This window comes from Nuphar pumila, chromosome 11, assembly GCF_984573655.1.
Source record: "Nuphar pumila chromosome 11, dmNupPumi1.hap1.1, whole genome shotgun sequence".
Lineage (NCBI taxonomy): Eukaryota > Viridiplantae > Streptophyta > Magnoliopsida > Nymphaeales > Nymphaeaceae > Nuphar > Nuphar pumila.
In genome coordinates this window covers 118,756,998-118,771,292 of record NC_143259.1, presented here as the reverse complement: position 1 = coordinate 118,771,292, position 14,295 = coordinate 118,756,998, and the positions used below count along the sequence as shown (strand labels likewise).

The following is a 14,295-nucleotide window of genomic DNA, read 5'->3' as shown; positions in this document are numbered from 1 at the left end:
ATATCTTTTGTCACCATCAAGTTTCTGCGATACTATGTAACCAGTTGATGGGAAGCTGATTGCACAATTAGTGACCCCCCTATTAACTATTCAGGTTTTTTGCTGCTGTGTATACCTGTACAAGTCAATTGTTTTTTTTTTTCAATTTCTTTCTGTTGATTCCCTCGTTGGCCCATGCGCGCGTCAACATGAGAGCTCTCTCTCTCTCTTATTTGATGCATGAATGGTGACCAACGAATCAATTGTATGTTGAAAAGAGAATAAATACTTGGATTCTCAGGAAACATTCTACTACAACCACAACCATGATACTTGGATTCTCAGGAAACATTCTACTACAACCACAACCATCGAACCCAGTTTGTTTGTTTCTGCATGTAATGATAAATTTGATTCGACTGCCACCAGACTGACTTGGTCCTATAAAAGCCATTCTTAGAGAGAGAGAGAGAGAGAGAGAGAGAGAGAGAGAGAGAGAGTCCAAATACATTGTTACCTTAATTGAAGGTGCCTTGTTCAAGCATCAGCTTCTAATATCCTTCCTTCGATTACGTTTGGGCAAGTTGATCCATCAATGAAGATGAACGTCGATGAGATCTTTCGTCTTTTGATCCTGGCCGCCCTTTCTTTTTTCCTATTCAACAGAAGAAGAAGCATGAAAAAGAGGCATGCCCTTCATAGTCCAGAGCATGTCCTTTCTTCGTGCAATGAAGAAGAACAAAGCCGAATGTTGGATCTACGGCAAGATCAACAAGTATGGACCGATTTTTAAGCTCACTCTGTTCGGGACTCCAACGGTGTTCCTCTGTGGCCCCAACTCGAACAAGTTCATATTCACAGCCGGTGCCGATGATCTTGCGAACAAACACACGCAGTCGATAATCAGGATATTGGGAGCACGAAATTTGCTAGAGCTGAGAGGAGAGGACCACAAGCGTGTGAGGAGCGCGCTTGCCTTCTTCTTGCGGCCAGAGATGTTGAAGAAGTACATTGCGAAAATCAACATGGAGGTTAAGAAGCATATCGATACTCTTTGGCAAGAACACACATCAGTCATGGTATTGAAGTTAATGCCTGTTTAGCTGCATATATGTATAAGTGCCTACTTGTGCGCATGCATGCATGTATAAATACTTCGGTTTTTTTGGACATGAGCATAAGACCCTTGCATATCAAGCCAAATCAATTGACATGCATGGATGCAAAATGAGCATATCAAAACATAAATATTATTGGCAAAACAATATTAACCTTGGTTGCATGAGCATAGTAGCATTCTGTCTCTTCGTGCGTAGCATATTGCATCCAAAGGTCGGCTTGTGAGTTTCTACGGGGTTTGATTCTTACTGCTGCTCATCTGCAAAGGTTTAATCTTCTAGAGTGAAATCGTGAAAGAGAGCATTTGAATTGAATGCTCAGACTTCAAAACACCCAAACAATGGAGAGATATGTCCTCGCCCAGAGGGAAGATCAGGTGCAATGTAAGCTGCTGCACCTGATCACCCTCCATCATTGGCTTTGGCGCTACAGCTTACAGGCTGTATCCCAAAGATGGAGGGTGATCATCACACTAAAGGTGTACAAATCACATTACATTTACACCTATCCTCCTTCGCGGCCACCTAAGTATGAATGGTTGAGTTGGGTTTTTTTCATGCACATATATGGTAGGCGTGCTTTCGGCCAATTGCGATGGCCACCTGTCTCCACTGTAGGTCATGCCAAAAGTTGAACCTAATGGAGGGTCTGGGTGCTATTTCTCACTGGTGTGGCTGATCAAAAGAAAATTTTCCTTTTCCTTTTACTTTTTTTTTTCTGTCGTGTGTAGATCTTTTGTAGACCAAAAGGACAGTCCAGCTGTTATTTCTCATGCACTAGTAAGTTATGGCAACGCAGCACTGCTGTAACACCACCACCATTCTGTTGGTTATACATGACCTAATGGTCAAGTTTCACGTATGAGTTCATGTGTAGAAGAGAGGTGGGCCCATTCTCTCTTCAACTCATAAAATGCCCAGTAGTGGGGTTTATCCAAATGAGGAACATTTGAAAATGTTACATATGGATAAACATGACGTGAGGTGGTTACCAATTTTCTCTTATTAAAAAGAAAATCGGTAGATCTCTTGAGGCTGGGTAATGGCTACCTAGGGGGTGCGATACCACCAGCATACTCCCCTTTATTAAAGGAGATGATTTCACATAAGGACGGCTATCAAAAATAGAAGTGAGAAATCCCTCCCTAAAGAAGGCTTGTTATAATCATATACCTCTATGCTCCTCATATCTTCATCCATGTATATTGAGTTCCAACATCCCTTCAGTGGTATCAGATTACGGTTTGTGGTGTGCGCAGTTTTGTCCTCAAATCATTGTTCGGAGTCGTCGATTGCTACTCAAATCTGCAAAACACCGATCGAAGAGCACCGAAATCATATACAAGAAATAACAATTAAGGTTAGTGCCATTTTTCCTTTTGTGTAGTGGTTGTTGAATTCGGAGGAGCCTAATCGAGTTCGAACCCCACTTTCCCTGTCACTAGATTTCCAACCTCAATCGGTAAAAATCCGACCACCAAAGAATATATATATATATATATATATATATATATATATATATATATATATATATATATATATATATATATATATATATATATATAAAGGGTGATATTCTCTTTTATTAAAGAGGTCGTTTCTTTTTATAAAGCAGTTCTGACGGCCTACCTCACTGAAGCTTAAAAAAAAATAATAACAAAAAAAAGAGAAAAGGAGGAGCGAAAACCCCCACTAAGAAAAAAAAAGGGACCTTGAATCAAGTCTATCCGTAAAAATAAAAAGGAGGAAAGTTTTTTTCTTGGTTTTTTTATTTGAGAAAAAACCCTCTTTAGTTTTGGGTATGCATTTATTTTATAATAAAAAATAAAATAGACCCCGAATCGGGGTCTGCGTCCAGCCACAAAGAGGTCGCTGATTTTTCAGTGACCTCTAAACTTTAAAAAAAAAAATTGCTATCGTTGGAAGCAAAAAAAAATGCAATTCACCGTAATTTTTTTTAAGAAGCAGACCCAGATTGGGGTCTGCATTTATCTTCAGGAAGCCACCATTGTTGGATTCTGGTGACCTTGGACATCGAGATCAGACATTCATTTAAAAAAAATGACTGAGGTGCTAAAGAACCCTTCACCCATCGTTGGCTTGAGCCGTCGGTGGTGAACACCCAACAACAACAACAACTACGCCTTCATCCCAAAACAATTGGGGTCGGCGATATGAACCAAAAAAGAAAATCATTTTGGGTCTTCCACATGAATCCTTCTCCTCCAATCATTTCTATCCAATGCCATGTCCTCGGTGAGGTTCAAAGCATTCATATCCTTTCCTATCACCTCCATCCATGTCTTCCTAGGCCTACCCCGACCTCTTTTAACTAATATATTTTCCCATTTCTCCATCCTTCTAACTGGAGCATCATTAGGCCTTCGCCAAATATGTTCAAACCACCGTAAACGATTCTCTTTCATCTTATTTTCAATGGGTGCAACGCCTACCTTCTTACGTATCTCCTCATTCCGAATCTTATCTTTTATTGTATTTCCACACATCCATCTCAGCATACGCATCTCAGCTACACTCATTTTTTGAATATGATGTCTCTTGGCAGCCCAACATTCCGTACCATATAGTAAAGCAGGCCTAATAGTCGTCCTATAAAACTTTCCCTTCAACCGCAATGGCATTCTACGATCGCACAACACTCCAGTTGCACTTTTCCATTTCATCCACCCAACCTTTATCCTATGATTTACATCTCCATCAATTTCTCCATACTTTTGAATGATAGATCCCAAATATTTGAAACAATCATCCACAAGTATTTCTTGCTCACCAAGCTTCACTACACTCCCATCACTACTTTGTTGCTTACTAAACCGACATTCCATGTATTCTGTCTTACTCTTACTCAACTTAAAACCTCTTGCTTCCAATGTCTGTCTCCATAATTCTAACTTAGCATTAATCCCAGCTCTAGACTCATCAATCAAAACAATATCATCAGCAAACAACATACACCACGGCACATTTTCTTGAATTGATCTCGTAAGCTCATCCATCACTATAGCAAATAGGAAAGGGCTTAAAGCAGATCCTTGATGTAACCCAACCGTTATAGGAAAATTGGTTGTTACCCCTCCACAAGTGCGGACATTGGTTACTACTCCTTCATACATATCTTCAATAAAAATGAAAGTTTTTTTTTGTCAAGAGGTAACACAAAAAAATGAGAATCACAATGGGTCACCGATATCCGACGTCCCTTGTTCTCTGAAGAAAAAAAAAATAATCAAAGGGGAAGAAGGGTACCCTTTTTTATCTCCATCATCTCCACATCGTCCACCATCCTGTCGCCCACATTTTGGCGGCCCAGTTGTTCTACCTGTGGTGGAAGATCGAACAAAATAAATAAATTTCGCATAAGGGGAATGGAAGAAAAAAAAATGCAAAAGAACATTGAACTAAAAAAAAATTGAGATTCAAGGTTTCTCGAACATTCGGTTCTTTTTATACTCTTAAAAAGGAAAAATTATCATTTTGCCCTTAGTCTTTTCTAATAGTTCCAGTCAAATCCTTTTTTTAGTTCATTAACTAATATGTCCCTATTCTTTTATGTTAATTTTGCTTATATCCTGCTTTAATAAATTTAATTCTCTACCCTTGTTAATTTTAAAAATTGATGTGCTTTATAAAACAAGCCCTTTTTTTTGGTAAATTCCAAAAAAAGACTTATACTCTAGAAAATATCTGAAACATGCTCCTATTTTTCTGAGAATTTTTATGTGTGGACCAAGCACATTCTGAATGGTGAGTGAACTCTGGGATGACACATCATATAGTAATGAGAAAGGAAGGAATGGTTGACATGATAGAGTATAAACTCGGAGAACATCGGGTGTGCATGAGAAACAACACCTACTCTGATGTTATGGGTGTTGAGAGTTATTGTGTTGAAACTTTGAGGAACAATGTTCTGTTTATACCGTCCATGAGAAGAAACCTAGTGTTTGTTCCAACATTAGTTGCTAAAGATTTTGAAATTAGGTTTTTACCTGAAAATATTACTATGGGAAAATACGATCAGGTTCTATTGATGGGTTTTTTATAAACAACATGGTCTATTTAAAATTTTGGATTCTGAGATAAAGAAGATTTCATCTATTTCTGCTTATATTGACAATGTCTTTAATGTGGATGTGAATATATGGCACCAAAGACTCGAACATACACTACAAGAAAATAGGTTGTTAGCGACGGACTTTAGCGATGGAATACTTTTGTCGCTAGTTAGTGACAGATTAAAGAGCGAAAAACATATGTTGCTATAATCAATGAAATTTACGAAAATAGCGACGGAAGATATCCCGTCGCTAATTAGCGACAGATTTTATGACGTAGTACTTTGTCGTAACGGACGCAATATTTAGCGATGTCGTTTGCGACGAAAGATTTTTCGTCGCTAATTAGCGACGAAATTGGTGACGGAATATATTTTGTCGCTATGTTGGTAAATTTGATTTACGCGGCTTAGCAACGAAATTAATCCATCGCTAAGTCATCGCGAATTGTCTCATAAACCTAATCTCAGACCTCTTTTCCTTTTCTTCTTTCGCTGCTCCCGCACCCGTCGTTCGCCATTCGCCAACTCTCGTCGTTCGCCGGCCCCACCGTCCGCAGGCCCCACCGTTCACCGCCGCCCGGAGACAGGTAAACGAGGCGGTCCCCCCCCCCCCCCCCCGCGCGTTTTCCGGCAGGGGGTCAACCCCTGCTTTTTTCGGCAGGGAGTCGACCCCCTGTTGTTCCGACAGGGGGTCGACCCCCTGCGTTTCTGGCAAAGGGTCGACCCTCTGCTGTTTCGGCAGGGGGTCGATCCCCTGTCGAAACAGCCTCGGGTTTTTTTTTTTGTGACTTCATTTTAAAACAGTGTTTTTGTGCAGATTTCTCAACGGAATTAGCTTGTGCTCAACCACCCGTGGTAAGTAAGTGGCAAAAATAATGCAAATCGGGTAAATACCCGTGGTGAGTAAGTGATGCAAGTGTATCACATGTTATTTAATTTATTAGATGTAACACTTTATTGTTCACACACTCACTTAGTTGTTGATATTTAGGGTTGCTTTATTAGAGTTCGGAGATCATGCTGAGCATAATTTTAATGTATGAATATGGAAGTGTTCTTATTTTTTGAGTATGGAGTCCATGCTACGCATGATAGTAGTTAGTGCAATATTGAAGTGTGTTTGTTGCAGGTACATGTTTGTCATTTGTTTGATATGAGTGATTACGATGTATTGCAATGTTTGATGTAATTGTACCTATGCTTGCATGTAGTTTCTTTCAATTTGATTATGGCTTCCATGTGAAATTGTATAATGAAAGCATGCTTCAAATGATTTTATCGTGTCATTAATAGTTTGCACATGAAAATATTAAGTTATCAATGCATGCATCATAATTCTTGTTATTGTATGACATCATATATTGCATGATAAATTTGATATTTTCTTCATCATATGATGTGAATAACTTGAATTATTGTAATATGAATAATGTTAATGACTTGAATGTATTGTAATACTTGATGCGAATGAATGGGTTGTATTGTACTTGATGTGAATGATTTGCTTATTTGAATGCATTGTAATACTTGTTGCAAATCATTTGAATGTATTGCAATACTTGATGTGAATGATTTGAATATATTGTAATACTTGATGTGAATTATTTGAATGTATTGCAATACTTGATGTGAATGATTTGGACATATTGCATGACTACTTCCATGAAACTGTCACCGACGTTCTCCGAGCTGAGTTCAACAGTTTTTTGCTCAATAAGGGAACTTCGATTGCAGGTCCCTCTCAGGTATGAAAGTTTCATGCAATATATTACATGTCGTTAGATTTCATGTAACTTTGATTGTCTTAACATATTCTATTTTTTTATTGTTTTAGAACATATATGAGCATGTTATAATCACATATTCAGTTTTTTGACTGTCGTAGAACACATATGAGCATGCTAGAATCACATGTACAGCTTTTTAACTGCCTTAGAGCACATATGAGCATGGTAGAATCACATATAGAGTTTTTCTGATTGTCTTAGAACACATATGAGCATGCTATAATCACATATTCAGTTTTTTGACTACCTTAGAACACATATGAGCATAATCGAATCACATATATAACTTTTTGCCTGCCTTAGAGCACATATGAGCATAGTAGAATCACATATAGAGTTTTTTGCATGCCTTAGAGCACATATGAGCATGCTATAATCACATATAAAGTTTTTTGCCTGCCTTAGAACACATATGAGCATGATAGAATCACATATAAAGTTTTTTTGACTGCCTTAGAACACATATGAGCATGTTATAATCACGTATTTAGTTTTTTAACTGCCTTAGAACAAATATGAGCATGCTATAATCACACATTTAGTTTTTTGACTGCCTTAAAACACATATGAGCATGCTAGAATCACATATAGAGTTTTTTTACTGCCTTAGAACACATATCATTCATGATAGAATCACATATAAAGTTTTTTGCTTTGCCTGCCTTAGAGCACATATAAGCATGATAGAATCACATATAGAATTTTTCTGACTGCCTTAGAACACATATGAGCATGTTGTAATCACATATTCAATTTTTTGACTACCTTAGAACACATATGAGTATGATCGAATCACATATATAGCTTTTTTCTTACCTTAGAGCACATATGGGCATGATAGAATCACATATAGAGTTTTTCTAGCTGCCTTAGAACACATATGAGCATGATATAATAACATATAGAGTTTTTTTACTGCCTTAGAACACTTATCATTCATGATAGAATCACATATAGAGTTTTTTGTCTGCCTTAGAGCACATATGATCATGATAGAATCACATATAGAGTTTTTTTACTGCCTTAGAACACATATGAGCACATGATAGAATCACATATTGTGTATAATTTATTTCAATATTTTTTTTTACCAATACTCACTATTCTTTTCTTGTGTAGGTTGCTAGCGATAATCAGCGTAGCGAAACTGAAGGGACAGATCAAAGCAATGAACAAGAAGATGCACAAAATCTTGGCGATGATTAGATTAATGTGTTGAAGAAGTTTTATTTTTTTTGTTTCGAAATTGTAATTGTTGAATTGTAAATAATTAAACTTGTTAATTTTAAAGTGGAACGATTAATTGTTGTAGATTCCTTTTATATGAAATTTTATGTGTACTTTGTTTTTTATTTACAGGAAATATAAATTGTATAGAAAATATAAATTGTAGCGTTCTCGATATTTAATTTTCAAATAAATTTTTTTATTTTTTTTCTTGTTTGCGATGGATTAGCGATGGATATATTTGTCGCTATACATATAATTTAGCGACGGCTTAGCGACGGATGTAAATCCGTCGCCAAGCCAAGGTCGTCGTTTACTACTGGCGAACTTGCGACGGAATCCGGCATTCGTTATTTCGTTGCAATTAGCGATGGAACGGGCGGCGGATTTATTCTGTCTCCAGTTAGCGTAAAAAAAATTGCGACGTAAGTTGTCTGTCGCCTCTTCGTCGCTAAGCCGGTTAGCGACGAAATTAGGTCGTCGCTAATCCACTGCTTTATTGTGGTGATATTAATTTAAAGAAAACAAATAAACTTATTGAATTAAATCTAATACCCGACTTTGATGAATCTTCTTTTCATAGATGTGAACCTTGTATTTATGGTAAAATGACAAGAAAATCATTTTCATATAATGTAATTAGAGCATCTGAATTATTAAAAATCATTCATACTAACATTTATGGTCTCTTTAAGACTCAAATTTATAAAGGAATACAATATTTTATATCTTTTATTGATAACTTTTCAAGATATACTTGTGTATATATTACAACACATAAGTATGAAGCATTAAAAAAAATTTAAAAATATTGTCAAGAAGTCGAAAACCAACTTAGTAGAAAGATTAAAGTTTTACGGTCCAATCAAGGAGGAGAATATACCTCAAATGAATTTTTTGAATATTGTAAAGCTAATGGGATCAAATCTCAAACTATGACTCCAAACACTCCTCAACAAAATGGTGTGGCTAAAAGATACAATAGGACCCTTCTTGACATGGTTAGATGCATGTTATCTAATGCTTCATTACACAATGTAGTTTTTGAAGAAGCAATACATACCACAATATATGTTTTAAATAGAGTTTCTTATAAGGTTATTAACTCTACACCTTATGAATTATGGACTGAGAGAAAACCTAACCTAAGTTACCTTCATATGTGGGGTTCAATAGCTCATATAACAGTTATAGAGCGATAAAGAGATAAAGTTGATTCAAGATCTATAAGGTGTATCTTTGTTGGATATTCCAAAGGATCGAAATATTATTGATTTTACCATCCATATAAGGGTTTGATCGAAAGTAGAGATATATTCTTGGAAGATCAAAACATAGAATAAATTATTTCTGAAATAGATGGAGATGATCATCTTGATTTATATTATGACTCTGATGACTCGTAATAATATTTAAGAAATGATGAACCATCTGCTAGTTCACCATCTTCTTCGGATCAGACTCATGTTGCTCACAAGAGGTATAGAGCTCCCCCCTTCATACTTGGATGACTATTATGTTTACTTGTCGAAGGAACTGATTTATGCCTTAAACATTGATAACATAGAAGATAATATGTCATATAATGAGATAATAAAATCATGTGAGTCAAAAGACTGGGTAAAATCCATGGACGAGGAAATTGAGTTCATTGAGAAAAATCAAGTTTGAGAATTGATTGATTTGCCTGAGAAAAGAAAAGTCGTTGGATGTAAATGAATTTTAAAGAAAAAATTCAAGTTCAATGGTAGTATTGATGAATTTAAAGCAAGGTTGGTAGCTAAAGGATTTTCTCAGAAAGAAGGGTTAGACTATGTTAATACATATTTACTTGTTGCAAAAATTGCCTTGATAAAGATAATTCTCGCTATTGTAGTTTATTACAACCTAATCTATATCAAATGAATGTTAAAATTGCATTCCTTAATGGTAAGCTTAAAGAAATCATTTTCATGGAATAACCTGAAGGTTATATTATTAAAGGCCAAGAAGATAATGTATATAGGTTAAAAAAATTCTATACAAACTCAAGCAATCACCACGTCAGTGGCACTTAAAGTTTCAAAAGGCAATTATGTCATTGGGGTTTGTGGCAAATAAATTTGACTATTATGTTTATGTTTGGAAAAGTTAGAGCAAATTTGCTATCCTCTCACTATATATGGATGACATTCTTTTGACTAGAAACGACAATGATATGATTGTCGAAATCAAGTCATGGTTAAATTCTCAATTCAAGATGAAAGACATGGGAGAGGCATCCTATGTTCTTGGAATTAAAATCACTTGAGATAAAAATTCTAAACTTTTAAGTTTGAGTAAAAAAATGTATACAAATCATATACCCAAGAAATTTAAAATGAGTGATTACAAGCCTGTTAGAACGCATGTGGTAAAATGTGTCAAATTGAGTAAGACTGATAGTTTTGATGATGGATAAGAAAGACTGAATGTCTCTTATGTACAAGTTATTAGAAGTTTGATGTATGTTATACTATGCACAAGGCCTGATATCAGCTTTGTTGTTGTCCTCATTGGTCGCTACCAAAGTAATCTTTGTTGGTCTAACTGGCAAGCAGTGAAAAGAATATTTTGATATTTAAAAGAAACTATAAACTTGAAATTATATTTTTAAGATAATGTTTTAAAAATTAATTTGATATTGTAATGTCGATTTTGCAGGAAGCAGAGATGATAGTAAATTCACTTATGGATATGTTTTTCTCCTTAGAAGAGGAGGAGTTTTCTAGTCAGGTAAGAAACAAGATTATGTAGCTCAGCATATTAAGTAAACATAATATATTGCATGCAATGCTGCTGATACATTTTGTCGTTTCGATAAGTCGCTTCATTAATTATTTGAAGATATAATCAATGGGACAATTCAAATTCATTGTGATAACCAAGTTATAATCTCTCTTATGAAGAGTAGAGCGGATAATTCTAAAAGTAAACACATAATGGTAAAATATTATTATATTCATGACATGATTAAAAGAAATAAAATCAAAGTCGGTTACTTATTGTTGATCCCTTAAGAAATGGCATATAAGAGAAAATGTTCTTAAAACATGTATCTTGTATGGGATTAAAATATATCAAATAAGACATATGGCTGGATGAGTAACCAAAATATGACTCATTTCAAGAACATTGATGCAAGTGAAATACGTCAATAGTGGAAGGCAAAATCCTGCATCATGATTAATTTCACAAGGCCAAGTAGAAGATGTTGGTTATACATAACCTAAAATGACCATGTTTCACGCATGATTTCATGCATTGAGGAGAGAGGTGTGTCCACTCTCTCTCCAACTTATGAACCGCCAAGTAGTGGGGTTTATCCAAATAAGGCACATTTGAAAGTGTTATATTTGGATAAACATGACACGAGGTAGTTACCGATTTTCTCTCTAATAAGAGAAAATCAGTAGATCTCTTGAGGCTGGGTAACGGCCACCGACGAGGTGTGATACCTCACCTTTATTAAAGGAGAGAATCTCTAATAAGCAGGGCTATCAAAAATAGAAGTGAGAAATCCTCTCTTGAAGAAGGCATGTTACAATCATATGCCTTTATGCTCCTCATATCTTCATCCGTACACATCGAGTTCCGACATCCCTTCATATTCTCCTGTTGAATATTATGTTGTCACATCTTCTTCTGAGGAGTATGACGCAATGAAACTACGTCAGTAATTGAGGGAACTAACCGAAATTTTGAATTGGTTTCTTTTTTCTCTCGTCTTTTTTTTGGTCCATCTGGGGTTGGTGGGGAACACATGATTTAGAGGATCTTACGTCTATCTCAACGTTCAACTAATGCATCTGAGGGGCTAGGACGTGAACTAATTAATCCTAGCTGTTGGTCGGACGGTTACTGTAGGTTGGATGGCTAGGATTGAGTGTAGGATGAATCCTATCATACGTCAAGTGGTGAGATCCGGGCTGCCATGAGAGAGATTGTTGTTGAGTATGAGCACAGGAATGGGCCTGTCCTATTCACGCATGTGCATGCGTGGTTGGACTTGTTTATGAGTGTTTATTCATGGTTGAAGGTCGCGTTGAGGAACAATGTTTCCTAAAGCAATCCTAAACAGGATATATATTTATTCTACTCATTATGGTTTTGCCCTGCTGGTGAATGTCTAATTATAATTAAAAGGGCATTAATGGTGTGAACAACAGGTGATGCCACTGTTGAAGGCACTCGTTTTCAACACGATATACTCGCTCATCTTTGGACTGGAAAAGGGGGCCATACGAGATTCGCTTGTTAATGACTTCGAGTCCATGATGGACTGCATATGCATGGTCGATGCCACTCAACGTACCTTTCACAAGCTTTAGCCGTGCACTCAGGGCCATTGCCAGGACCCAGAGAACCCCCACCCATCTCATCAGGTCCAAGCGGACAGCTCAAATGCAAGGCCTAGCATCTTCGAACCAAGACCTCATCACTTATTTGCTAAGCATAAAAGATGATGAGGATGGCATGACCGAGGAGGAGATCATAGACAATGCACTGTTTGTCATGTCAGTTGGCTACGATGTATCGTCCACCCTTATATCATCCATCATAACAACTCTAGCAACAGAGCCTGACGTCTGTGCCAATGTTGTCAATGGTAAGAACAACACAGCTCTTATATCACCTCGAGTATTTAGAGATACTAGCTACCAAGCATATATGTTTTTCAATATTGCACGCTAAGTCCACATGATTTTTGTGTTGATTATGATGAAAGAACAAAATGAGGTAGCGAAAACCAAATCCCTTGGCGATGTGCTCAACTGGGATGACCTGATTAGGATGAAATACACATGGAGGGTTGCGAGGGTGAACCCGCCAGCGTTTGGTACCTTCAGGACAATGCTCAAGGACATCGACTATGACGGCTACCTCATTCCTCAAGGATGGAAAGTGAGCATGATTTCTGGATTAAACCCTTTTCTAGACCGCTAGTTAAGAACAAGCACCTCCAATTTCATCTTCATTAACGTGGTCCTTCATATATGTTCAACTTTTTCCTTTCTTTTTCTTTTTTTTTTTCATATATAGGTGATTTGGGCAGCCTATGCAACGCATATGGATCCTAGTGTCTACTCCAACCCAGAAAAGTTCTAACGCAAGCTCTTTGAGGGCCAGTCTTCGGTGGTTCCCTACAGCTTCGTAGCGTTTGGGGGCGGATCAAGGATGTGCCTCGGTATCGAGTTTGCAAGGATAGCAACTTTGGTTGCTATTCACCGCTTGGTCACCAGATTCACTTGGAGGCTATCTTGTCCTGATCAAGAAGTTGTAACAAGGGATCCAACGCTCTCTCTCTCTCTCTTTCACTAGGCCTACCGATCTACATACAGCCAAAACTGACCTGATTCAGTGTCGTGTATACAGTATAGACTATAGACAGCCCTCTATATCTGCTGATAATGATTGTGGGAAATCTTCAGGTTGCTTTCTTCTCCGTTATGTAATGGAAAATCATTAAGAAAGTCGGATGTTTTAGGGCCTGATTGGTTGTAAATCCAGAAATTCAAATGTCTACTTTTTGAATTTTCTTCATATTTTTAAATGTCAAGTGTTTGGATGCACTTGAAATTTTAGAAAAAATATCCAGATTAAAAGTTTTCACTTGTTTGGCTATTTACATATTCCATTATCATGGACACTCAATGCCAGGTTTCAAGAGTGACATGAATCCTCATCCATTGATCTCAAGCATGCATGATCTAATGCTTATGCACACCATTATATTTTGAGCTGTATATCATCGTCTCCAAACTGATCTACCTTCAACATTATTTGGTTTGATAGATCCTCTAGTATTACATGTATTTCTGCTGACTAATGATGTGTCTTGTCTTGAGCAATAAATCTATGAAGACAACCATCCACTTCAATGCAACTTTTTTAACCTCCCTGCTCTCCATCATTGCCCTCATCTTTCTCTCATCATCCCATCTATTAGCAACAGCATAAATATAAATATTTGACAGACAAATAATGAGAAGGCTCTAAATCATTGCCCCTCATTTTTTTCTTGTTTTTGTTAATCAAGGTCACCTGGATTAAGATGTGATTATACCACCCCTAACTTGCCTGATTC

The 14,295-nt window shown here is 36.8% G+C and overlaps 1 pseudogene; it reads left to right on the top strand.

Moving 5' to 3' along the window:
• Positions 1–465: 465 nt before the first annotated feature.
• Positions 466–13,663, top strand: LOC149823121 (taxadiene 5-alpha-hydroxylase-like; annotated as a pseudogene).
• The last annotated feature ends 632 nt before the right edge of the window (positions 13,664–14,295 follow it).